General features: G+C 43.5%; 2 protein-coding genes across 6 annotated transcripts in view; both read left to right on the forward strand.

Moving 5' to 3' along the window:
- LOC137424619 (MDS1 and EVI1 complex locus protein EVI1-A) overlaps window positions 1-21663 on the forward strand; it is a 519764-nt gene that overhangs the window by 325209 nt on the left and 172892 nt on the right. The window lies entirely within an intron of this gene.
- Window positions 1-21663, forward strand: part of LOC144891596 (uncharacterized) — a 710104-nt gene that overhangs the window by 270712 nt on the left and 417729 nt on the right. The gene's annotated exons all lie outside the window — the stretch shown is intronic.

The following is a 21663-nucleotide window of genomic DNA, read 5'->3' on the forward strand; positions in this document are numbered from 1 at the left end:
TCTAATCTCGGGTTCACATCTAGGGTTCTCATTTCGGGTTCTCATCTTGGGTTCTCATCTAGGGTTCTCATCTTGGGTTCTCATCTTGGGTTCTCATCTGGGGTTCTCATCTTGGGTTCTCATCTTGCGTTCTCATCTCGGGTTCTCATCTCGGGTTCTCATCTAGGGTTCTCATCTCGGGTTCTCATCTCGGGTTCTCATCTCGGGTTCTCATCTCGGGTTCTCATCTAGGGTTCTCATCTTGGGTTCTCATTAGGGTTCTCATCTTGGGTTCTCATCTTGGGTTCTCATCTAGGGTTCTCATCTTGGGTTCTCATCTTGGGTTCTCATCTGGGGTTCTCATCTTGGGTTCTCATCTAGGGTTCTCATCTAGGGTTCTCATCTTGGGTTCTCATCTTCCCTAGATTGAATAAGCAACGCATCAGCCATATGCTCGAGGGAATTAACAAGTCCAAACACAGCGGATATTATTGATTACGGAAACAAAACAATACTTAAAAATGAAATAAATCGCAAGAGATTGCTCACGGGTAACAGATGTTGCCTGGATGGAAGCCTCGATATGATCTCCATTAAACGGCCAGACAAGCTGCCCTCTTGTGGGCAGCAGGTTCTGCCATGCGTGCTCCGCATGCTTTCACCTTCGGACCGAATGATCCGATACGGACACCATTCAAACTGAAAACGATGCTGGAAGTTTCACCGTGCGATTTGTCCTTCATTGGTCGATGACCTCTCCCGCCCTCTTCCTTTGTTTGGATATCATGTCATTTGCAGTGTGTGTGTGTGTGTGTGTGTGTGTGTGTGTGTGTGTGTGTGTGTGTGTGTGTGTGTGTGTGTGTGTGTGTGTGTGTGTGTGTGTGTCTGTGTGTGTATGTGTGTGTATGTGTGTGTGTTTTTTTGCTGTGTGTGTGTGTGTGTGTGAGAATTGACATACATTAAGTAGGGTATACAAATGAGATGCTTCCAATAGTCGAAGACTCACCAAATACGGTATCTATAACATGATCATTATGCTGTGTCTTCTTCAATCATTTATCCTCGGGGGCTCGTACTTGTGGGGAACCTCCAGACATAGCAAGTCTAAGCAGGAAATTGTAATTTGTTGAGGTACCGGCGATAACTCACCTACTTTTGGGGAAGAACTCTGTGGGATCATTAACATCCATTAACGCGCGACCACTGCTGGTGGATGGCTCCTCCAGTTTCACGTCCTTCCGATGGCCGTGGCACACACTGATATCTTGCCCTGCATGTGAAACACCAGGGTGGCAGTTTATAGCTGGATTGAGAATCAAACCCAAGCTGGACAACTCGGAGGTGTGTGCCAATACATCAAAGCTATCCTGCCAACCCCATGCGGTGTGTGTGTGTGTGTGTGTGTGTGTGTGTGTGTGTGTGTGTGTGTGTGTGTGTGTGTGTGTGTGTGTGTGTGTGTGTGTGTGTGTGCTAATTTCTTGTCATTGCATCACCGGACATTAAATGAAGAAAACACAACAATATGTATACATGTATCTGCCTTCTTCTCTCTCTCTGTCTCTCTCTCTGTCTCTCTCTGTCTCTCTCTGTCTCTCTCTGTCTCTCTCTGTCTCTCTCTCTCTGTCTCTCTCTCTCTCTCTCTCTCTCTCTCTCTCTCTCTCTCTCTCTCTCTCTCTCTCTCTCTGTCTGTCTCTGTCTCTGTCTCTCTGTCTCTGTTTCTCTCCTAACCCTTTTCTGACTTACCATGTCAAATGTTTTCATTGTATTAGCAAAACTTATTTCTTCACATAAAATGCTATTTTACACGTCATCAGTATTTTATCTCTAAATTCCAAGTGCCCACACCCCACCAACCAAATAGCAAGGCGACACCCCTCTGTGCCAATGCAAGACAAATCATTGGCTGAAAGTTCACGCAGAGCCTGAAAGTGAAATGATTCAGGTAAATGGGGAGTGGGTTACAGTGAGAGGGCATGTCACTGGAGATCAGCCGCATGCAGACAGAAAGAAACCAAACACTCGTCGAGAAGCATTTGTCCCCGCAGCGCACGCTCTGGAGCTGGGTTTGCTGGAAAATATAATAGAGGGCATTTATTGTGGGCTTAAAGTACTTGAAGCCACGACCTGTGCCCTCAGGCCGTGCGGTGTACACAGGCTGCAGTGGTGCATCAAGTGAAGACAGTAGCGAATTGCTTAATACGGAGTTCAACCATTGTGCAGAAAGTTTGCAGTTTGGGTAGATATGATGCAGGTCCGAGTGCATCCACACGAGGCTTATGGCCGGACGAAAACCCAGCAGGAATGGCAGCCACAGAGAGCATGTTGTGATTTGCCAGTGGCATTAAAGAGGATGTTAGACCTCTTTAATTCAAAGTAGACGTTAATATTATTGTGTCGTATCTTTAGCAAGAACTCCCTCTCCCTTCCACAGATCTCCTGATGTCCCTGTTCTCCACTTTTGTTGTGCTTCCCTCCCTCCCCCTCCCCCCGCCCCCCTTGTCTCCCACTCCTTTTATTATGTGTTCTATGTGTTAGCTCTTTCACGAGCCTCGACTTAGTATACGAAAAAGAGACTTTGCCTTTGAGCCGATACCCTTCCAGAAATTCAAGTTCACCGCAGGGGTCAACCACGTTTTCTCATTTGATGATTACTCAGCCACAATGGTTGAACACAGCCTCATGAAACTCCATGGATGTGCCCCTTTAATAGCATCCCCACTTCAGAGCAGTTGGCCTGTTTGGCATTCCCACCTGAGTACTTAGCTCATGATGATTTGTCCAATGTCTCCTAATGCCCGTTGCGTTCACGTAAGAGTACACTTCTGTTATACTCATGGCCTTGCCCTGCAAATGATTGATGTGCTAACTCCACCATGATCCTTTGACCAATATTTAAAGAAAAGTAAATTGGGAATCATTTCCATGGTGTTGTGGAAAAGCTGTTTTTCACAGAACCCAAAATGGCACATCCTCTGAGCATCTACAAATGATAATTTTAGAAGGACTATGTTTGGAAAAATTTCACATTCGTCAAAAGTCAAGGTCGGTGGGCTTTTGTCTTCATTTCCCGCTGTCTTTCTTTAACGTCGGCTCGTCTCTGCCTTGCCCTGTCTGGAAAATGCGTGAACTTTATTTGGTGAGCCACTCAGAAGGAAACTTTCTGCACAGATCACGACCTGAGCGATTGGTCCAAATTTGGATTTCGAGCTTTAGGGATACTCACTCCTTTGATATTATCGCAAAGAAGGAGAGGGAGTGATGGATAGAACATGGAACTGCCGTTCTCACTGAGAAGACTGGAATTTTCTTCTTTGTTCTATTTCTTCCTCAATTATTGTTTGAAAATCAGGAAAAAATTTGGTATTTGGTATCTCAGGAAAAATGCGACTATGAGCATCAATTTCAGAATCATTCCGTTCCATGTCCCGCTGTTTGGGTCTTTGTCCCGAGCCTTTTGTTTGCCATCGTGACCATCGCCAAAATCTCCTGTGCGTTTCTTAAGAAAGCTCGGGAATTTAATGATAATTGGACAAGAATCTTATTAGATCTCGTGAAAAATCATGGAAGATTTTTGTAATGAAAGAGTCCAATTTCGGACAGTCCGGCTGATGCTGAAGTGCTGAAGTGTTAGGCCTCTTTCTAAAATAATGAATTTGGGGTTTTTGTGGCCTCTCCATGGAATATCAACAGCAAAAGGATAACTCCTATGAGGAAAGCGGTCATTATACTTGGTCAATAAGAGACAACAAAAACAAATAGCAAAGTCATCCGAAAAGTTGCTCAAACTCTCCTGCTCGGTTTGTGAGACTGTGTCCCAACAACCATCTCTGTTTGTTGCTTTTGAAGATGCTTTAGGGGTGCTAAAAGCAGGAACAACAGGTTGAGACGTGGTCTGGAGGAAGAAAAAAAATGAGTCTTTAAGGCTTAGGGAGAAGATATGGTATCAGTGTTCGGAAACCAAAGGGCTGAGCTTATGCTGGGAGGACTTTTTTGTGTTCGACGATAGGAAAACCCATTTTGTGTGTACAGGCAGTAAGACGTGTTTATGTAAGGCCAATTGAAAGCCCTAAGCATATCGTTTTGCTATAGAGCTGCTCCTGGCTGTTTCTCTCCCACCTTGCACATTTCCTCCACAGACCCCGTCTATTGTCCGGCACAGCCGCATTTCATCAGCTTCGGACCAACGCCGAGAGGCGAGGCATACGCGTACTGTCAACCTACCGTGGTGAAACGGGTTCGGTTTTTTTATACTAAGGATGCCTTAGGATACTCCTGCGCCCACCTCTCCCCAATTTTCACGACGCAGTATTCTACAAAATGGTTCTGCTGGCTTTGCTAGAACAAACTTACAGAAAAATGTCATGGAGAATGCCAAGAGAAAACATCAGTTTCCCCCTACTCCTCCTTCTCCTCCTAAGTATCCAGTGCCACATTGCTGGCAGGTATAAAGTTTCGGCAATTAGAATACAGATGTAGAAAGGAGATTTGGTCCCAGAATCGTCTCGCATGCCAATTATCCGAACAAGGCCAGACAGTAGAGCAAGCACCCTGCACAGGGCCAGCCCATCGGCGTCTATTCATCCCGGTCAGAACCTCACCCTCCCATTCCCCCTCCCTCAACTCCTTCCTTAGTCTCCTCTCGTCTCCCACCCTTTGCCACCATTCCAGGCCCAAATTCGCGTTTTCCAAGCCCCCTGTACTGGCCCATCCTCCATCCTTTCTAGCAGAAGGGAAAGGCTTGTTTTTGGACAGCCTCACTTAAAATTCCAGCAGCCAGTAAAAACAGACTGCACCTAATCCTTGCATAGACAATCCTGCTTTTTCCCTTGCCTTTTCCCTCGCTTTTCCCCTCTCATGGACTCTTTCCATCTCTTCTTCCTACATCCTTCAACTCCCCTGCTTTTCTACAAACCTCCTCTTATCCTTATTCTACTCATCCCGTCACCTTTCACCCTCTATGCTGTGTATCAACTCACACCTTGTTCTCATATTCATCCCTCTTTCACTGTTGCATTAATTTTGTTTTGTTTTTTGTTTCTGTTTCACTGCTTTATGTTACCTTTAACTAAAGTCCTATCATTGCATAGTTTGCTTTTCTTCTCTTCACCAACACACACGAGCAAACCTGTGTGTGTGTGTGTGTGTGTGTGTGTGTGTGTGTGTGTGTGTGTGTGTGTGTGTGTGTGTGTGTGTGTGTGCGCGCACGCGTGTGTGTGTGTGTGTGTGTGTGTGTGTGTGTGTGTGTGTGTGTGTGTGTGTGTGTGTGTGTGTGTGTGTGTGTGTGTGCGCGCACACGTGTGTGCGCGCAAATCCGATCCAATCCAATGTTCTATACCCTGGTCCTGCACTGAGCACTGGTCCTGCTGAAGCAGATTATTGGCAAAGGTCATGTCGGGAAGTTTGCCATCCCTCTCCCAAAAGTACTCAGGGCAGGAATTTGGAGTTTATCCATGGCGCCAGTGATTGCCCGAAGTTGTGACGTCTCCGTGACGATACCGTCATGACATTTGTCCAGGTCAGAGAACTCGTGAATCATCTTTATAGAACTCCCGACCACAAAACATAAAGGTATCGTTATGAATGGTGTGGCAGATGGCACTTGTTGGTCCCGGATCATGCAGCAATAGCTGAAATGGGATGCGATCTGGCGTCCTCACCAATCATGGTTCGGGGTGCATCATTAAATAATGTGCATGGTGATTCCACCATTGATGTGGGCACCGTTAGACGTTGGGAAAAGAATTTCAAGAGTGGGGGGAAACTATATTGACGACAAGCCTAGAAGTGGTAGGCCTGCGACACCAGAAAACAAGTTGGATTGATGCGCTCATTAGAGTGCATTGCAGTCGGCACAGACTATGTGGAAAAATAACTTGGTATTTGCCACACATGCCCACATATTCCCTGTAATTTTGATTACCCTCACCAGAGGAGAGGGCATTGCATTTGGGTCCGTTTGTCTGTCTGTCGGCACAGAGTATGCTTTTCTCTGCAACTATTGTGCCGATTGCCAAGAAATTTTCATAATAGGAGCGCCTCCTGTAGAATTTTTCAATTATACTCATGACGTCATAGGTCACGTTGCACGGGCGCCATCTTGGAAAAACAACAACTTTGCACCTCTATATAATTGAAACCGTTCCATGGAGAAAATTGAAACATGGCTCATTTTCAAGCACTCCCCATGGGGAACAACATATATTCATGATGACGTCATTGGTGTCTTCATTATGACGTCATAATTAGACAAGTACAACGCTTGATCCGATCAGCTTGAAATTTCTTGAGCATGATGTACACAAAAATTGTATGGGCGAATTAAAGTGATGACGTCATCAGTCACGTGGTTCGGCAGCCATATTGGATTGAACATAAAATCTACGTCGTCAATAAACCACACAAACACAGCAGCTAATAAACACCACACAAATACGTTCTGGCAACCTGGCGAGGGTCTGCAATCTCTGATTGCTCTTTCGTGTTTTAATTGAAATTCTATTTGGTGATAAATATAATAAGATGCATTGTTTTCGCACCAACCCGCAAATGTATGTATCAACTTGTCTGACTTGTCTAAAATATACTTTGTATAAAATTAATAGAATCGGCAGTTCCAAAGACATATCAACCAAAATGTAACATTTTAAATGGGTTTTTTTTCTTTTACTAAATAGTTGTGTTCAGCCTGTAGCCATGTGATCAGGCAGATGTGCCGCTGATGCAGTGCCCCCTGTAGGTGAGGGTGGAAATTTGGAATTTGTCCAGCGTGTCGGTGATAGCTCGCCGACACATCACGAAGGACATCGTGGGATCTTTATTGTTGACCCTTCCATCCAAAGGTTGGCAGACACTGATGCCTTGCCCTTCCTGTGAAACACCAGCCTGGCAGTTTGTAGCTGGAACGAGATTCATTTTCAGGCCGGACGGCTCAGAGATTGTGATTGTTCAGATTATAATTATTGTTTTTATACACTCGTTATCACAAAGTATTCTAAATTGTTTTGATTTCTGAAACTTATAGGGATGTTCCACAATAGCAACACCTCTATGTGGTTTCATATGCTCAAAATACTCATATATGGCACTTGTGACTCATCAGAAAAGCGTATACCAGCTAATGACACAAAGGGGTCATCTTTATGCCTCGAGCTTATGGATAGTCTGAAATTGTAGATGTGGTATATCTCCAAGATCGTAAACCTATTCGATCGTTCATATATTCAAGCGAGTGCAAAGTCGACAAAACAGTCAGCTTGAGGTCAAACAGTACATAAACAGGTGAAGTATTCAACATGTATTAAGATACTCACAATCGTCCAAGAAATATCAGGATTGCTTTTTCTTCAATATATAGGAGTGTATGGTTCGTTTAAAAAAAAAATCCTTTCTAGCTTCATCAACTTGTCCATTGACAAATACATATGTTGCCATTTATTGGATGTTTGTGAGTATCTGAACCGAGTATCCCGCACCCTATGTAATGGTATAATTGAACGGTATGGTGGAACGCAGCAAAAACCTTGGAATTGTTGACCAGTCGGGGAAGGGCCTCCTTCCTGAGCACACACACGTCCGTCCCCCTTCTGGCTCGTGCAGTGTATGTCGGCAAAGGCACCCGACCCTGTCACGTCTCCACTGACCTGCCTCTATCATGGCACCGTTTAATTTCTGCTAATTACATTCCGTGCTGACACTGGCATGCACACTGTGTCTGCTCTACAGGTAATTTGGCCATGAGCAGGAAGGGAAGGTGTGTGTGTGTGTGTGTGTGTGTGTGTGTGTGTGTGTGTGTGTGTGTGTGTGTGTGTGTGTGTGTGTGTGTGTGTGTGTGTGCGCGTGTGCATATTATGTACTTGTGTGTAAGTGAGTTTACATGTGCTCGTTTGCGTGTTTGAATCCGGGTATGTGCCACTGTGAGTTATACTAAAGTCCTGACAAGATGTGACAAGCCGTTTTGTTGCAGACAGCCAAATTCCAGGATATCGTGTTCAATAGGTCGAAACTCAAACAGTAAAACCGTTAAACTGTGCTGGTTGATGATACAGTCAGGCTTTAGATGTGTTGGTGTGTAAGGGTAGAAGAGAGGGGTACATATATATATATATATATATATATATATATATATATATATGCATTAGGGTGGTTGTTAGCTACATAAGGCAAAAAATGTTTTTGAATTGTTTTACTCCTAACCTTTAATTTTTTTGATATTGAGGTAAAACTTCTGTATGTAAAATATTTTTTGATTGTATCGGGTTTTAGGGGTTGCACAGTGACTCAAGGTTACCAGCCACTCAATGTTGCCCGATAAGCGTTGATTTTCTGCAATCAGGAAACCTCTTACGATGTTCTGTCACAACTTGAAGCAGATACTGGGTTTGCTGTTCATCCCTTGTCAGGAGACGATTGTACTCTTCAATGAGAGCAACTGCATACACCAGAGTACAGCTGTACTGTATTGAATTAACTTAAAAACAACTTCAAAATGTGCGGTACATAACAAGGTCATAGGTCAACTGTAATGGTCAAAATCACAAGTATAACAGCGGAGAATAAATAATCAACTCCAAACATTTATGCGAGCCAAATATGTGAAATTACAAACTCCGTGTGCAACCCCTAAATATAGTCCAAATGGCTTAAAATTTCACCACAAGGGTTTCTTCATATATACAAAAAATTGTAAGTGTTAGGAGCATGAATCTTCTAACTTTCATTTTTAAGAACCGCCCTAATATATATATATATATATATATATATATATGTATATATATATATATATATATATATATATATATATATATATATATACATATATATATATATATATGTATATATATATATATATATATGTATATATATCTATATATATATATATATATATTAGGGCGGTTCTGGCGTGGTGACATCATTCCGCGCACCAAGTGGGCGGGGGCCACGCCGAGGGGTAGGCGTGGCCTCAGGATATACACCGGGCGCGCAGCCCGGAGCGCGCCAGTGTTACAGTGAGCTCTTGAATAAAGACTCTTACAAATTACCGCGTTGTCCGCTTCCTCCTTGTTTACAAGCAGCGCGCGTAACGCCGCTTATTACGTACAGTATATACGAGGTCGTGCTTGTTTATACATTATTTGTTATTTATAAAGTACATTTTTCTTATTTAAAAACACGTAACAAAAAAAATTGGTGTGCTTTTTTGGGGGCTGGAACGGATTAATAGCATTTCAATGCATTTTAATGGGGAAATTTAATTTGAGAAACGAGCAAATTGAGTTACGAGCTCGGTCACAGAACGAATTAAACTCGTAAGTCAAGGTTTCACTGTATATGTATATATACATATATATATATATGTATATATATATATATGTATATATATATATATATATATATATATATATATATATGTATATATATATATATATATATATATATATATATATATATATATATATATATATATATATATATATATATATATATATACACACACACACACACACACACACACACACACACACACACACACACACACACACACACATAATATAACCCCATTGCACCCTCATCATACCACATACAAAGTGCACTTAATAGTGAGGTGGAATACAAAATCGCTCTCAACTTGGCCTGCATGTATCATGACAGCATTCACTTCAAATCGACATCGCTCCATCTCTAACATACCCCGATGTGTACATATATACATACAGTGCTATTTTCCTTTGCAGAAGTTTCCTTTGCTCCATTTTGTTTTATGAATATCCTTCTGAAAATAAATGCTCTCAGTTGACAGGTGGTTGTTTAAAGAGCAAGTATTTTCCATCAAAAATGCTCGGTTCGTGTGTACTTGGTAATACTGAAGATAATTCATGGCCATAAGCAGAGTATGCGCGCAACCCAATTACCTACTGAAGCTTATTGCCCTTTTCAATAAGTTTTTCTTCTCTCGTGATGTTTTGAGTCTGCAGCCCTGGATACAACTTGCTAATGGCTTTTCCAGAGTAATATACGTGGCCACTAGTAATGCCGGTTAATTACGCCAAACCGCCATTCTCTTTTGCAGCAGAGACAGATCAGATGTGGCTTTCTCCCTGCTGACTCCTTGAATCCATTTCCTGTATGTTCTTGCCCACCGAAGCATTTCAAGTTCATCGGGTTACCTGCAGGCAATTTGGAAAAGCTGCTGTTCTTAGCGAGGGTTCGGAAGGCATCCAGAAAGCATCTCAGTCACCCCTCCCCTACCCCCTCGCCTCTCCCATTCCTAACCTTGGCCAATAATTTTTGTATATTCGCATTCCCTGAATATGATCTCCAAATCACAACCTGCTGCCTCTTATTAAGTTTACAGATAAATGTCAACAACACACCCTCCATACACCTACCCACTAGGTATTAATTAATCTTCACTTTGATGGTTAATCCACTCATTATATTGTAGTTGTTAGTCTGCAGGGAGTTTCACTGTATGCTTTATCTTTAGTCTTTTTACTTGATCTTTTTATTATTATTTGTCGTCTTTGTATTCTTTCTTGATTTTGTCCTTCTTTTGTGTTTACCTTTTTTTTTTAAGTAAACTTGTTTTCTTCTTCATTTACAAATTCAAGCTTTCCGGCCATTTGCACTCCCTTGACCTTTGCGTGTTTTTTCTATGATTACCTGAGTTATTTATCACCTGAACAAAGTTGCTTTATCTGTAATATTTAGCCCCATATCAACTATGTTGTGACATTGATGGAACCAATAGTGCTGTCCATGCAAAAACTTTACAACACTCACGGATGCTGCTCCTCCTAGGTGGTGACCCCCTGGCACAGATCTCTCTGTATTTTTCTCATCTGTGATCATTAATGGAGGAGGTTTTAAAGTTAAAACCTGAGGGTGGTTGTGGTTGGTTGGGCGGGGGTGAAAATGAGACGGTTTTATTGCAATCCGCAGACAGACAGGCCGAGTAACCTCAGAGTGAATGTTCCGCCCAGAACGCAGAACGTCATTCATCGACCAACTTATTAATTGCATTGGCGTTGGGAAATGCACAGATTGGGCACACGTTCCCACAGTGTGGAAGAGAACAAGCTTTGAAAGACTTGCACTTCATCAAAGAAAAGAAGATTTCGATTAAAAAAAATTTTTTTTTTGCTCCATCACATAGATGCTTGGTTTATTAACGGTTGGCGCTACTACCACGTCAAGGGGTAAGTAAGGCTCGTGAACCTGACAAGATCGCATCGAACTTCTTAGTCGATGGTCCTCATCCTCTGCTGATGATGTTGAAAACGGTTTGATTTGTAATGATCGACCTGGAACATCTTACCTTCGTACCCGCGAACGCGGCAAATTATCGATGCGATCATTAGGCCCATTTTCCTGCGAGGAGCCTGGGGCCGGTAACATTTCGCTTGCAAAGTACACGGGGTCCTGCTTTTATCAATGGTCCACGGGCGCAATTTACGAGGGGAGCGATGGCCCGGGGCACCCGCTTGTTGTGGAGGAGGGAACGGCGGTAACATATCAGGAGCGCCGGAAAGCTCGAAAATTGGAGCCTTGCGGCTGGGAATCATTAACGGCGAATGAGAATGGGGGAGGAATGGTTGCGGCGGCAGGTGGGGGGCAGGAAGGGATGAATATTCAGGCAGACCATCATGGGCCACTCGTCACCGCAACAAGGCGAGGTGAGACACCACTAATGTTCGCCCTCGATCTGCCCTAGGGCCGCAAAGCGCTTTGCGTGTTTCACGTCTCGGCCGCATAATGAGTCTCGATTCAATAAGAGAGAGGAGAGAAGGAGAGCTGGGGGTGAAAGACAGTGGGAGAGAGGCGGAGAGGGGCACACATACAGACTCACACTCACAACACACCAAAGACACATAATGTTTTTTCTGGCCCTAAACGCAGAGAGGGGCACACATACAGATTCACACTCACAATCCACCAATGACACATAATGTTCTTTCTGGCCCTAAATGCAGAGAGGGGCACACATACAGATTCACACTCACAATCCACCAATGACACATAATGTTCTTTCTGGCCCTAAATGCGGAGAGGGGCACACATACAGATTCACACTCACAATCCACCAATGACACATAATGTTCTTTCTGGCCCTAAATGCGGAGAGGGGCACACATACAGATTCACACTCACAATCCACCAATGACACATAATGTTCTTTCTGGCCCTAAATGCGGAGAGGGGCACACATACAGACTCACACTTACAATACACAAATGACACATAATGTTCTTTCTGGTCCTAAACACCGAGCCGTAAATGCTTTGGTTGTGGTTGATTGGAGTGGGCCACAAATATGTGGGTCGCCTCCATGCACACTCGAAGACCCATGGCACATCTCCGTCACCAATTGCAAAGTGCAGCGTTCGTTGCGGGGTCCGGGTTTATGAGCGCGAGTTTATGAGCCTTGGCTGCACGGCCTCTCTGAATTGCGCAAGATCTTGTGCAATGAGCACGGAAAAAATCATCTGCGTCATAAACCCGAGGGTTGCCCTTAACCCTTGTTAACCCGACGTGGAAAGAATTGAAATGCCCGAGATTGTTTTATTATCGACTCCCTTTTGCTCGTCTTATAATTGTGTGTAGATAGCTTAATGAGCCATTCAAAACGTCCTGGACCAAGATACTTACAAGAGTGAAACGTTACAAAAAGAAAAAGTACAACTAGGCGTATAAATAAGTAAATAAAATATATTTATTTTCTGAATATGTCGTTCTTAGAAAATTTTGAACGACCCTCGTACTGCTGTGTACTCTTACTCCATTTAATGTATTGATAACCCTTTGAGGAGAACAATTTCAAATTAATCGCTGGTTTTACAATGAAAGGTGTGAAATAAAAAAGGTGGATGCATCTTGCACCTGATGTCTTCCACCTCTGGGTCATCTCTCCAAACTCTTCTTTATTGCTGCTCAGGAAAGTAAAAGCATATATGATTTTCCTACACAAAGGACATTAATAGATTGAAAGTTTATCATCTATAGTTTTTTGAAAACTTTTTAATATTACCGTTACAATATTTTACCGCTAAAAGGTCCAATTCATTCCACCAAGACGATAATGATGATAATAATAGTAATGATAATGATTAATAATAGTAATGGCCTAGATGGCTGACAGGATGTCCTAGAGGTGCATACATTCGCCTCAAAGCCGTCTGGCTTAGGTTCGAATCCCAACATAACTATGAAGTGTCATCCCGGTGTTTCATGGGCAGGATGATTCATTGATATGTGTGACCATCCATTGATGCGCACGGCACCAAACTGGGTGTCCCATCACTTGGTTGACGTTAAACTTCCCACAGCGTCCTTCACAAAGAGTAGTTGAGTTATCGCCAGCATCCTGGCCAAATTCAAAATTTCTGCCTTAGCTGGGATGGCAAACTGCCCAGCATGACCTTTGCAAAAAACTCCTTCGTCAGATCCAACGTTTTGTAATAGAGTAGAGCATAGTACATTGGATCGGATAGTAATAATAAAAATACATGACCAGTGGTCCTGTAGCCCACCTGGCTGTTTGCCAAAAAGTGGAGTGATGTATGATCAGGGTAAAAATATGAGCTGGATCTGAAATACATTTTCGGTTGGGTAGTATTGACATGATGTTCACAGCTGTGCAACTCACTGCTGTCTATGAGCCTTAGTTTTAAAGATATTGCCCACTTCCGGTATGATGATGTCACTTATTGGTGTATCAAAATTAGTCCTATTTGATAACGTGCAATTCTAAGGTATCTATAATTCCTATTTTCGATATATTGACCACTTTCTGTATAATGACATCACTGGGGGCCATATCATGTTTCGGATAGGCTTCTTTTAATCAAACGTTCCCACAGGCTGTCAATCATAAATTTTACGTTTCACATTGACCGGTTAAGCGGTTTCAAAGAAAATGAATTTTAAAGATTTTCCTTTGATCTGATATGGTTGCCAGACAACATGACCAATGACATAATTGTTAACAAATGATGTTCCCATGGGAAGTCAAACACATATTTAAAGCTTTGCATTGATCAGCGAAGCAGTTTAAGAAAAGGAGATTTTAAAAGCTTTTCTTATGATCCAATATGGCTACCATATCACGTGACATTGTTATTGATCACAAATTTAAAATTCACATTAATCGATAACACAGTTTATGAGAAGAAGATTGTATAACGTTTTCCTGTAATCCAAAATTGCAGCCAAATTGGATAGAAATTCAACTACTTTTGGGACCTTTAAACCTTATTATGACCGACCTGTGGGTGGAGGGGAAGTATGCCAAGAACCAGCTTGAGTTCGACCACACCAAAGATCGTTTTAACCAAATTTGGTCACAAACTTATCAGCAGTTTCAGAGAAGAAGTTGCAAGTGTTTACTTATGGATGGACGGATGGACGGACGACAGGTCATCCAATAAAAGCTCACCTGAATTATGTTCCAGATGAGATAATAATAATAATGATGAAAATAATAATAATAATAATAATAATAATAATAATAATAATAATAATAACGAGCTTTACTCCCACATAACAAATGCAGCCTAGCGTTTTTGAACACGTTTATTCATATAATTCACCATAAACACAATCAACAATTTTGTTCTTCTCAGATACAACACTTAAGCCTTAAGGAGTGTAGCGGGCAGTGCAGCGGGTGGTATAGCGTGCAGTATAGTGGGCAGTGTAACGTTATTGTTTTAAATAAAATAACTTTAAAATAAAAAAAATACATATTTGTCTCAGATGGAATGAGAAATGCGCAGTTTGAGAACAGTATCTGAGTTCAATCCAATTATTATGTAGGCCTCTATGATGTGTCTTTCTAGACGTGTGCGGAAACATACCTGAAAGGCCTTTATATATATATATGTATATATATATATATATATATATATATATATATATATATATATATATATATATATATATATATATATATATTGTTACGGATCTCGAAGCACAGCACTCCCGTTAGCAAGGGGCGATTAATCCCCTTGTCTATTAAGCTGGCCGTCTCCGGTCCTAGAGCTATGACGTCACTTCCGGTCAGCGCTGAATAGGGTGGTAGGCCAATCGTTCCTATTACCTAATTACCAGCACCTTCCGGTAAGCGAGGAAATGAGCCCCGCCCGAGCCGCGGCTGTAATGGACACGCCAAGCGAAGCGAGCCACGACCCAGGCCGTTAACAAAAGGACTAAACCCGATTATAGCGGTTGGCCAAATCGTGCCACAGGAACTCAATGGGGAAAAGACTAAGACGATCGGATGAGAGGAAGCAAAGAATACGAAGGGTAAAGGAAGAACAAATATGATTTACTACTATCTACAAGAGGAAACGAAAGAAGGGAATATACAAGGAGAGGAAATAAAAGGACATAGGGCAACCTTAGAAACTCTTATATAACACGCCCCTGGACAATACAGACAGACTTACACGAATAGGGAATGGCAGGAAGGAATGGCTGGAAGGGGGAGAAGGTCCAAGCAGATGGCAGGCAGTAAGGTCCGGGCAGATGGCACAGCATCGAGGTCCGCTCCAGGTCGCGCTCCGGTCCACGCTCCGGGCTTGAGGCGAAACCCGGCGGCAGCTGCACGTATCGGTTTCACGCGGTCGGACAATGCGAATATATTGCGGTATTGTCGCCGACAACGGACGCACTCTCCTGCCTTATGACTCGTCGTGTTCATCTGCTGCCTCTCTCTCTCTCTCTCTCTCTCTCTCTCTCTCTCTCTCTCTGCCGTTCAACTCCTCGTTCAACTCTGTCAAAAGGCTTTGCGTTTGCTTTAATTGGAAGCTTCGCATATTAAGCTGCGTCCGCTTTGCTCTGCCTACCCGTGAACACGCCTCGGCCCGGATTGGTCACAAGGGTTCACTCGTACCTCCCCTTGTGACGCGTTGATGGGGCCATGCCTGTGTTCCTGGCCACTCCTCCCTTTTCCTCCCACTCTGACCGCGTGTGTAATGGCGGCTTGGGGGCAGCAACAAACCAAAAGGGCAGCGAACGCTACTGGCACTTCGAAGACAGAGAGAGATGATTGGGCATAATTGAAGGGGGCTATCTTATTTGATTAATACAACGCAGATTCAACTATTGGAAACAGATCCTTACCTGAAACACATACTAATGAAATAACTAAAGAAGAATCTATGGTGTCCTACGTGTTGTAATATGACCTAACTAGGGTGCGACCTTTACAAAGGGGGATATTTACAAGAATTATTATTTTACAAAGTGAAGGTTCTAAAAACCGTAACAATATATATATACAACAACAACAACATGCATTTTAAGGCCATTTTCCCTGCTAGAGTGGGGGTTAGCCTTCCGGTCCCCATGACAATCTTCTCCATTTTGCCCTATTTTCTGCATCTCTCCTTGTTAACCCCCTTGCCCGCATTTCTTCTTCCACCATCTTTAGCCAAGTCTTTCTCGGTCTTCCCTATCTTCTACTTCCTTCTACATTCATTTCCATCACTCTTCTCAACCAGTCACTTTCATCCTTCCTCAACACATGATCAAACCATCTCAACCTGTTCCTCTTCACAGCATCAATCACAGGCTCTATTCCCATCATATTTCGCATTTCATCATTTGTCTTCCTCTCTCTCAACGATACTCCGCACATCCATCGAACCATTCGCATTTCCACCCTTTGCAGCCTTCTTTGCAGCTCTACGTTCATTACCCATATCTCGCTCCCATAAATCATAACACTTCTCACACATGCAGCATACACCTTTCCCTTCAGCTTCAACGACACTCCCCTCCTCATCAGCACGCCACTCAGTTCCCGAAACTTCTTCCATGCACATCTCACTCTAGCAACCGTTGCCGAGTCTGATCCACCTTCTCCATTCAGCATGTCTCCGAGGTAGCAAAATGTTTTCACACCTTCCAGCTTCACGCCGTCTCCAAGATCCAACTCAACATTTCCTCCATCTGCAGTTCCCTCTGTGCACACCTTACATTTGAATGTAGCTGCCACACTGGTTAATGACCCTCTCAGACCACTACATTTTTGATGAACCCACTCAGCGCACATTGTACATTGAATGGAGTTCACTCCGAAACCCTTCCTGCACACAGCACAGGGCCACTTCCCAGTTCTTTCCACCTCACCACATGCTTTACCACTTGCCATCACCTTCGTCTTTCCGATATTCACCTTCAGACCTTTTGTCTCCATACATTCCTTCCACATGTTCATCTTTTCCTTCAGTCCATCCATTCTTTCCGCAATCAACACCAGATCATCTGCATACAACAACTCCCACGGTAAACCCTCCTTTACGTTCTGAGCCAGCACCTCCGTCACAGCTACAAATAGTAGTGGACTTAGTACCGGCCCCTGATGCACTCCCACCTTCACCTCAAACTCACCACTGTTCCCGTCCTTCGTCCTTACAGCTGTGCGCGCTCTTTTGTACATTGCCATCACTGCTCTGATCAACCATTCCTCCACTCCTAACTTCCTCAATGCCCATGTCAATACTTTGCGTGGAACCCTATCGAATGCTTTCTCCAGATCAACAAACCCAAGAAACAACTTCTTCCTCTTCTCCATGTACTTCTCCTGCAACTGCCTCACAATGAAAAGCGTGTCTGTTGTTCCTCTTCTTGGCATAAATCCAAACTGCATTTCGTCGATCTTCACTTTCCTCCTTATCCTCCTCTCCAACACCCTTTCCAATACCTTCATTCCATGCTCAAATAACTTTATCGCTCGGTACGAGCCACACTCCAAAGGGTCACCTTTCCCCTTGTATAGAGGGACGAGGGTACTCAGTTCCCAATCCACTGGAATGCGGCCTTCTTTCACCACCAAATTACAGATCTCTGTCATTCTCTTCACACCCCCAACATCCTGCTGCCTTCAACGTATCTCCCACAACTGCCGTCGGCCCTCCCGCTTTTCTACTCTTCATTGCTTTTATCGCTTACTCAACTTCCTTCTCAGTTATCTTCTCTGCCGGTCCTAAAACTGGGTTACTCTCTATGCTGCCATCCCATTCATTCTCTGTATTCAACAGCATTTCCATATATCTTTTCCATCTTCCTTTAATTCCATCTGGGTCCACAACGATTTGTCCCACTTCATCCTTCAAGCAACTCACCCCCATCACATCACACCTCTCTTTCGCTATCTGCTTTGCAATCCTGAATACTGCTCTCTGACCCTCTTCCGAATCCAAGCGTTCTCCAAACATTTTCCTACATGCCTCCTGCGCCTTTGCTACCTCTTTCTTTGCAGCCTTCTTGGCTACCTTATAACTTTCATGCTCTGCTGTTTCTGCTCCCGTACCCTTCGCCTTCTGCCACACCTTGAACTTCTTCCTCTTCTCGTCAATCCTCTTTCCAACTTCATCATCCCACCACCATGTTTCCGAGTGCCTCGGTGGTCCTTTTGTCCATCCACATACCTCACCAACGGCTCCCAACAGACTGGCTTTCATTGACATCCAACCACTTTCAAGCTCAACCACATCATCCTCTGCCCTACTCAGCCTCTCTTTTAATGCCTCCCTTACTGTCACCTCTTTCAACCTCCACACCTTCATTCTCGGTTGGTACTTCACCCGCCGAGCTCTCCTTGCACCTTTCACCCTTATGTCGCAGACAACCAAGTGGTGCTGTGAAACAGCCTCCTCCCCCGGGATCACCTTTGTGTCCTGGAGGTGCCCCCTATCTCGCCTACGCACCATCAGGTAGTCAATGGTTGTCGTCGACCGACCTGATGTGTATATAACAAGTTTATTATCCTCTTTCAGTTCTGGAACTGAGTATTACAAATCAACAAATCAGCTCCATCAGCAAACTCCAAAATCCTTTCACCTTCTCCATTTCTCACACCAAAACCGTAACCCCCATGAACTCCCTCAAAACCATCCATACTCCTTCCCACATGTCCATTTAGGTCTCCTCCTACCACAACAACTTCCTCATCTTTCACGTTTTCCATCAGCTTCTCTATCGCACAGCAGAACTTGTCCTTCTCTTCATCGCTCCGACCAACCTGTGGAGCATATCCCGAGATGACGTTCACCAAGAGCTTTCCAATCATCATTTTCACCATCATCAACCTATCACTCACTCTAGTCACACTCACCACACTGTCTACAAACTCCTCAGAAAACAGGACACCAACACCATTCATGCCCTCCAGGCACCCTTGCCACACAAACTTGTATTTCTGTCCCTGCCTACCCTTCACCATTCTCACACCACTTCCCTTCCATCTCGTCTCTTGCACAAAACATATGTCCACTCTTCTTCTGACCAATACTTCCACCACTTCTCCTGATCTCCCTGTCATTGTCCCTACATTCCATGGCCCAAACCTCAGAAACCGATCTCCACTTCGGGCTGTACCCTGCCCATATGTAGTTGTAATTGTCATGGTTCTCTTTTTGAGGCAATGTTTTTTTTATGGCCAGATGCCCTTCCTGACGCCAACCCTCTTATTCGTCTCTTACGACATGCAGGGATACGGTGTACCTATTCTAATCCAGGGTACACACTGGGAAACGTTTAAAAACATGGAAATTCTGGGGGGGGGGGGGAGGGCGGCGTCAGCATCACGGCTGTGGGGACCCCGTCAGCACCACGCCATGGTGGCCCGGTTAGCACCACACCACGTCAGCCCGGTCAGCACCACACCACGTCGGCCCGGTCAACACCACACCACGTCGGCCCGGTCAGCACCACACCACGTCAGCCCGGTCAGCACCACACCATGTCGGCCCGGTCAGCACCACACCACGTCGGCCCGGTCAGCACCACACCACGTGGGCCCTGTCAGCACCACACCACGTGGGCCCTGTCAGCACCACACCACGTGGGCCCTGTCAGCACCACACCACGTCGGCCCTGTCAGCACCACACCACGTATAAGATATACATAAGATCTGAAAAAGCAAAGCCCGTCCTCATCCACTTTGGATTCAGACATCTTCATCTGCATGCGAAACATGACGAAAACAGCTAAAAACATTACAAAAATGTTTATGATTTTAGGAGACCTTGACCTTTGACCTCAAAAGCAAGCTTCTGTGACCCAATATGCAAACACTGCTCAAATTTCAAGTCAATTTGATGAAAATATATGTTTTTATGCAACCTTGACCATTTGTTCTAAAAAAAAAAGAAGAAGCTATCAGCCTCTAGTTTTTGATTGGTGAACCAATTCAGTGACCCAATATGCAAATCCTTAAAAGTTCATGTCAATCGGATGAATATTGATGATTTTATGTGATGCTGACTTTTGACCTTTTGACCAAATTATTAATTTGTCTTCTCCATATTCTCATAATAAAGCTTTGTTGAAATTCTGATGACAAAGCTCAAATAGTAAATTTAAATTTCAGGTTAATTGTATGCAAATTGATGATTTTAGGTGATGCTGACCTTTGACCTTTTGCCAAAATTATTATTTTGTCTTCTCCATATTTTCAAAATAAAGCTTTGTTGAAATTTTGATGACAAAAGCTCAAATGGTTAAAAAAAAAAAAAGTTACGGCCCAGACAGACACATAGACAGATACAAACACAGATACACAAAAGTCATTGCAAAACCCCGTTATTTTTCTTTGTCTCCTTCCATCAAACTCTGCTGTGAAGAGTCTTCCAAACCTCTGGGGAAGAAACGAAAGTTCTGATCAAAGTTTGAGATCTTTCATTTGAGGACTTGCGGAACTAGAAGCTCAGGCCCTGCAGGGCCACTCACAGCCTTCTCAAATTTCTCAGGCAGCAAAATTTATCTTCCGTGTTATCTTCTCACTCTCCTTCGCCAGGCATGCAACGCACTTTATTGCTGTTATTCATCTCCGGTCTGTTGAGACCTAGAGAAGACCCCTGCCACGACCGGAGCAGAATTCATCGGGTGGGAGAAAAGGATGGGGAGCTTGTGAAAGGATTAATTTCAAACATAGCTCGCACATTGACCGGAGGGATGTATTGAAGGCATGACTGGGTTTATCACAAAGAACTTTAATCAGCTTGACCTTCCAAAGACCTGCATCACATTCTCAAAAAGTTGCATTTCATTTGCGTGAATTCCACTTGTTTGCTTATTGTAAGTAGTTGTGCCCCGTTTTCATCATTTACATGAGAATAAATCACATGGCCGTTACTCATCCATCCAAGAGATGCTGTCTGGTTCGGGATTCGATTCTGAAGAGTCAAACCTGGCTAAAGGTGCCATTCCGTTACCTGCAAAACGTCATTCGGAGGTGGCATTAAGCCGACAATAGTGTGTTGTATCTTCAGTAAATGTCAACTGTGGCCATATAATCCCTGCCAAGTGAAGAAATAGGATAAGTAAGTAAAGTACTCTGTAATCCTTACAATTTTGTAAGTATACTTATCATATAATGTAAGCAGACAATTTGCGGAAGGAGGTGGGGATGGTGGAGGGGAGTAGCCCCTAATATGCAGAAGCCCCTTAATTTCATTGTTTGTCATATAAACAAAAGCTCTGACCAGCAATCTTAATCTCTTAATTTAAATCTTTGATGCTAAGAATAAGACTTAAAAGGACTCGGATAAATGACGAATTTTTTTTAATTTTTTTTTTGGGAGGGGGGGGGGGGGATATAACATCGAGGCTCGTGAAAGAGCTAACATTAATCAAACAAAAAGTCAAACCGACACATAAAACACAAAATAAGGGGAGCG

The sequence above is a fragment of the Myxine glutinosa genome, chromosome 4 (assembly GCF_964187855.1).
Source record: "Myxine glutinosa chromosome 4, kmMyxGlut1.1, whole genome shotgun sequence".
Taxonomy (NCBI): domain Eukaryota; kingdom Metazoa; phylum Chordata; class Myxini; order Myxiniformes; family Myxinidae; genus Myxine; species Myxine glutinosa.